At 25.7% G+C, this 7,236-nt stretch overlaps 1 non-coding gene across 1 annotated transcript; it reads left to right on the plus strand.

Moving 5' to 3' along the window:
• Window positions 1-3,952: 3,952 nt before the first annotated feature.
• TRNAP-UGG (transfer RNA proline (anticodon UGG)) lies at window positions 3,953-4,024 on the plus strand. The gene has a single exon. It is a non-coding gene; the product is annotated as a tRNA-Pro (tRNA).
• The last annotated feature ends 3,212 nt before the right edge of the window (window positions 4,025-7,236 follow it).

The raw sequence follows: 7,236 nt of genomic DNA on the forward strand, positions 1-7,236 counted from the left end.
GAAAAACTGTAATCTATATAGAAATTTAAAGAACTTTCCTTTTCATTTTATAATGTTTTGTTTAATATTCCTCACATTAGTTATGTTAAGGTGTAAAATAATATTTAGTTTCACATATCTTTAGTTTTTTGACGAAAAAGAATTAAAAAAATTTTGCATCATTTTAATTAAAGCTTATCAGGTCTTCGTTTTACTCGGAAAGATTCATTTATACTTTAAAAAAGAAGAAATGGATATCCATTGAGCTACGCAACGCAAAAAGAACTTATATTCCCAAATTAATCACTTTTTCTTTAAGAAAAAGGAGAGTAGTTAATTAAATATATTCTAAAGAAAACAGTTGGAAATAACAGTTTTAAGGTAAAAAAAAAACTGCTTGTGAGAAAGAATTTCTATATCTAATTATGAGATTCACAGTAAAAAATTAAGTCTAAGCTAATTAAGCTCTCTTTACAATTTGCCATCCCATCAGAGGAGTAACGACGAAAATTGCACTGGAAATTGCGCGATACTGTCATACATCTGTATACTAGCTAGTTCCATTGCGATAATAAAAATTATTTTAAAAGATCGTGATCAAAGAAGACTGTAGAAAAACGATAAATATTTCTGTAATCATGCTTATTTTTACTATATTTGAAAACTGTATCAATATTTTTCATCCTCAGGAAAATTATTTTAAGGTTATAATAATCTACATTCAGTAATAGGTTAAGAAAATTATACATCAAAGCAGAACGTAATAGTAATTATTCTGTTAACCAGTGAACTCCCGTACGAATTACTGATAAGGTGAAACCTTGAAAACCAGATTGATATTCGTATTGAATTTGAAGATGACTTTAAGAATGTTCTTTCAACTCCTCTCTGTATAATGTGTCATAACCCTTTTAATCGCTAGAGTTGAATAATTTTTTTTTCTTGCTTAAATATTAACTTCAGTACCCTAGAATACATTTTTTTACTTCCTTTTGAATCGGAGTGAGAAATACTGTTTGTAAAGTTTCTGAGATCTTTTTTCGTAGTTTTTGAATGCTCTGCGGCTTTTACAGCAATACGTACAAGTTATACAACATTACATGAAATTCATAAAGTGTTTCTAATGCATGGTTGCCGCTTCCTTGCCGTTATCCCTTCCATAGATAGAACAACACTTTAAAAATGAAAATCGAAAAACAAAATTCTGATTAAGGCACAGAAGAATTAATAAATAAAGGGAAGGAAATGGAACACCCTGTATTATCAAAACATACTAAAACTCAATTTAAATGGCTTTGACAAACCACATCTTCTTTTCAATAAAAACAATGCCTTTTAATCAACCAATTTGGACTTCTAGCCTTCAAATAATAAGAGGTAGGATAGTCTCAAACTGAGAAGTATGGTCCCAATAATTTTGTCAGGAGAGCGGTTGAAATTTTCGACCCGTTAATGTTAATTTTACATTTTGCGTATTTCGTCATATCTCGAGAACTTTTTAAACAAATAAAAAAAATTGCTCTCTTCCATAAAATTTGTTTATCCGGAGATCTGTGCAAATAAAATAAACAGATTCCATAATAGCGTACAAAAACTTTTAGATTAGCTTAAAATGTTCCGGAAATATGGCGAAATGGGCAAAAGGTGATATTAAAATCACAAAAATTTCAACCACTCCACCGATTAAACCACTGCAACCATATTCGCCAGACTGCAACTACCCTTACATTATGATGGTCAGAATTCCAAATCTGATTTTTTTTAAAAATGCAAGCATTCAAAGAATTATATTTTTGTGTCTGATTATGTAGTTTGAAAAATCGTCTGCTCTAAGACGATATTGATACAAAAGCATATATGAGAGTACCCCTTTAAACAATTAAAATTCAATCTCCTAGTACATGAAGATCCGATCACTAGTTCAAACATTATGTGGGTGTTAAGTTTTTTTTAATACTAAACTATTATTTAATTGCATTGTGTTTTATGTTTGTGTTCCCTATGAGAAAATAATTTAATGCAATAATGCTTAAAATAATAATACAATACCAAAGATTACATGGTTCTGGATTTCATTATTATTCAATATTGATTTTGAAATCTATAAGCCAATGAAACGTGCTCATTTTTTATTTGTCTTTACATTTACATGAAATTAGTTATCACTTTAAAACGTATAAATTATAAATCATTAGAGTTGTTTTTTTTCTCTTTTTTACATTTTTAAATCTAGTTTGGCTTATCTTCAAGAAGAATTTGAAACATTAGCTTCAAACTCCATGTAAAAAAATCGGTAAATTTACCGTATTGCATGGTAATGACATTAAAGCTCAAAAGAAACATAATTAAGGAAAATGAATCCAAAATATAGGATATTTATAAAATTTATTTCGTAATTTTTCCAATCATATGCTATCAGTTTGCCCGAAAAAATTCAAGTTTACTAAATTATAGTTCTTATTACGACGCATTTAGTATAGAACACAAAGCGGAGAAGTATATTTAACCAAATGAATGGTTTTTATCTCATGTTCTTAAGGAAAATTATTAAACTTTCCCAAATATTTTGTAACTTATGATTTATTATGAAACCATATTTCATTGTTAATTTTACCATGATCATTACCGAAGAGCCTGGGCAAAAGATTATGAGCTTTTCGATGTTTCAACTGAGCCAGGAGCACCAAAGTTTAATACTTCATCCATACTTTTTTTTCTCAATGTAAACAGCAAATTTTTTTTCTTCATTTTTTTAAATTAAATAAATAATTATGTTTAACCTATGCACTGTAAAAATATTTCTACCAAATTACGCAAAAAGTAACAATAATTTAGCACGACTTTGTTTCTTCTAGTTATCTCAAAAATCAGTTCTTATGCATATTGATTACGATAATATATCTAAATATGTTATTAATAAATATAGTGATAATAAAGTATACACAATAGCTTCTTTCTACACTGTTTAAAAAACAATGAAATACTTAAATTAATTCCTTGGTGGAACATACTAATTATTAATATTTTCTTAATATTGAAAATACATTTTATTACATTATTTATAATTAATCCTATACCCTTTAAAATAAAATATTAAAAACACTATTCCTTTTTAAAGAGGTAGCTTATTAATCTTTTCAATTGTTTTATCTACTGTTAACAATACTGTTACTGAGAAAAGAATTTTGAAGAAATTTTATCAAAGCAATTTTTTTTAATTATAATCGCTTCGCAAAACAGGAAAACATTAAATATTTTTATAATAATTAACACTGCACTTAATTTAATTTCAATAAAAATATTCCCTAAAGAATTTTTTTCTCATCAGGATTTACTTTTTTACAAATATTTTAAAACTGATATTGAAAATTATACAATTAGCAGTAAGGTCATGGTGTCGTAAAAATTATATAAGAAATTAAAATTGAGGAAAAAATTAAAATTTGCTCCAATACTTTCAAAAGGAATACATTGAAAAATAACAGCATCAAAAAAATTACTTTTTTAATAATATTTTTAAGTAAACGATGTTAAAAAAGGTTGTTTTTTTAGTTACTGATTATCCAACATGATCAAACCCCTTATTCTACCTTATTTGATCTTATATTTGGATAAATGATTAGTAAGAAATAAATTTTTCTAATAAGAACTTATATCATAAAATTTTCAGATATTTCAATGATTCACCTTTTTTGTATATGTAATTAACTTTCTGGCATGATTGAACTGATTTAAATTCTTTATATTAATTTTAAATAATTATAGCCTTAATTGTATTAAAAAATCAGCACACGGAATGATTAGGATAAAAATAATGAGAGTAAAAATTTAGCACACACAAAATGTGATCTTTAGATTGCTTTCATTCTGCTTCGATTGTAAAACTAGTTTGTTGAATCAGGTGACCTAAAAATTATTTTTTTGAAAGCTTTTCCGTTATCTGCCTTGTTTGTGTTTATTCGAATACAGCTGTGGCTCGGTGGTCTAGGGGTATGATTCTCGCTTTGGGTGCGAGAGGTCCCGGGTTCAAATCCCGGCCGGGCCCACAGAAATTAATTTTGTCAGAATTTGATTCCACTAATAAACAGAAAATAATTAGAAATAAGTTTAAAAATGAAATATTAGATTTAAATATTTTTTCCCACAAATAAATGTAATAAAAATAATTGAAATATTTAAATGTTTGATAACATATTATTAATCAAATTTAAAATAATAATTGCAACGACAGTTTAGGCATTGCATATTTACTAGCTTTAAAAATTTCTTTAAATTATATAACTTATTTTTTTAATCATTCTTAAGAGAATTTGAATAAAATTGAAAGAAATATTTAATTTTTATTACAATATATAAGAAGCGAATATAAATTATTTTATTCTTTTCTTAACAATCAATGTAACGGTTAATTTTTTTATTTCATTACTAATGTAAGACTCATTAATTCACTGTCGCGACTAAATCGAAAACAAAAACCTATTGCATAAAATTTTTTTTTGTAACACGGAGAAGATCCATAAATTTAATTAAAATAAAATATTACATATTTCTTTTGTGTGTCCAGCCGTGGTATATGTGGTGTCACAATAGGCATTACACATATATCTCCCAGCTTTTAAAATTTCTTTAATTTTTTAAACTAATTTTTTTAATCATTCTTAACCGAATTTTAATTAAATTAAACCAATTATTTAATTTTTATTACAATTTACAAAAAGATTGTATAAAATATATATTTCANTGCCACAATAGGCGTTAGATATATCTCCTAGCTTTTAAAATTTCTTTAATTTCTTAAACTAATTTTTTTAATCATTCTTAACCGAATTTTAATTAAATTAAACCAGTTATTTAATTTTTATTACAATTTACAAAAAGATTATATAAAATATATATTTCATTATTTTCTTAACAATCAATGTAACGGTTAACTTTTTATTTTAATACTAATGTAAGACTCATTAATTCACTGCCGCGACTAAATCGAAAACAAAAATCTATTTATAACTGTTTATTACTTATTTCTTACCGCAGAAATGTTTCAGTTACATGGTTATTATACTAATTCTCACAGTCTTTTTTGGTGATTCAAATTATATTCAAATTTATTATTGATTATGGGGGCTTGGCTTCATTTTTGGCTACAATATCTTTCGATAAATCGCTAAAACATGGATCTCTTTGCATGTTCCTGACTGTCCGTTGAGAATCATTCATTTACTATTGGTGCCTTAGGCTTTTAAGTCACAATCGTTGAATATCGATCTCTCTTTCTTAACAGAAATTCTCGATGAAAAGAGAATGATTATCTTGATCCCTTAAAGGGACTTCTTTTCCTAATTTTTATATTTTTGAAAGTGACCATATTCTATTTAATATTTACTTCAAAAATAAATTTCATCTAAACAGAATTTGATTCTCCTTTCTGGGATAATATCCTTACATCACATCCAAATTAAAATGTATCTGCAATGGCCAAAAGTAAGCTATAATGATGCTACCCGAACAAAATACTAAAATTAAACTGATCACTGCCTCCTCAATAATGCTCAAAATATTTAGCCGAGTTTTAAATATTTAGTCAAATAAATATTAAAGGAGGCAATTTAAAAGGTTTACTATTTAGCAACTTAATTTTGGTGCTTTTTTCTTTGAATCAGAAAAATAAATCAGATCCTTAAGAGTTTCTTATTTTCACGAGAAGGAACTTAAGTAAATTGAATAAAAGAATGTGTTGATACCATGATTATTTTTTGAACTGGGAAACTCACATTCAAAGACAGTAAAGTTTCCTACATTACCTGTGCATTAGCGATATTTCTTGCTTGGTAAAAACAATCTTAAGTTTTAGATATTCATGACACAATATTGCATAAAATTCGATTAGGATTAAATCGGAAAATTTGGTATATCTGTAATTGAGGTCGTTAATTATGCAATAAGTCAATAATTAATGGGATTAATTTATAAAAAAAGTAAACAAAGCTTCATGTAACATTTATTTTAGTGTAGATACATGTTATTAAGAGACAAACACTATACTAATAAAAACAAACTTCCATATAAGTGGCAAATCTATTTTTCACATAATTATCCAGCTATGCAAACTTATTATTTTAATGCCAATTTTAACGTTTTTTGCTTCTAAGAAGTATTACAAGACAAAATTGTTTATCATGTTAATATAATGCTCATATATTTGAATGATAAGAGGAAACAACACAATAGAAGACTTTAAAAAGAAGGATTACGATTGTAATCAATACATTTTTTATATATACTACATTGGTTGTGATTAATTCCTTTATTACATTTTTTCATCGCATTGTACATTTTTTAATAATTATTTTATCATATTCCAAATATAAAATTTTTTAAAAAAATGCTTATATAGCGCAATGTTTACAACTTATTTTTGTTTTAAAAAATTTCTGTCACTTGTATTCATAAATTTTTTTAAAAAAATCATCCGAATTGATTCCGTTTGTATTTTTTCAAACTACATGAATGTGATTTTTGTGGTATGTAGGATTTTCAAAAAACATTTTTTTTCATAAAATGGTAGTGTTTTGAAAAAAAGTTTTAAAAATGACATGAAATAAGTTATAATTTCGTAGATTATCTATAACTAGCCAACCCACTTAAAAAAAATTTTACATGTAATGAAAAACTGTATTTATTGTGAACATGGAGAGAAAATTTTTCGTAACTCATTAGAAAACAGTTCTAATTAGATAAAAGCAAGTAAGATATACATAGTTTCAAGCAATTTGCCTTTAAAATTATGTGATCAATAATGTATTGCATAAATATGTATGATATTGAAATTACCTAACCCAATATAAAATGCAATATATGATACCAATATATAACACCAATATATAATATTGTATTGTTACTTTTACATTTTTACTAAAATCAATTCTATATTTCGATAAAATAATCTTAAAAAGATAAACTATCGGAAAATGTAATACATTTTCAATTCAATTTTTTCAAATTTTTCCATGTTGTCCCCCCTTAACAATTCCGAAAAAAAATGAACCATACATTTAAATACAACATAAAAGAAAATGCTGCTTTAAAATATTATTAATTTTAGTTAAGTATATATGTTTCTCATAAATAAAGTGTAGGAAAATGAACTATAGTTCTCTTGTTACTTTACAATGGTATAAGTGAGCGATTCTATTTTTTGTCCCTCTCTCAACGCATAAATTAATTAATACATTAGTTTCAAAAATATTTTATAACTAT

The sequence above is a fragment of the Parasteatoda tepidariorum genome, chromosome 1, assembly GCF_043381705.1.
Source record: "Parasteatoda tepidariorum isolate YZ-2023 chromosome 1, CAS_Ptep_4.0, whole genome shotgun sequence".
NCBI classification, from domain to species: domain Eukaryota; kingdom Metazoa; phylum Arthropoda; class Arachnida; order Araneae; family Theridiidae; genus Parasteatoda; species Parasteatoda tepidariorum.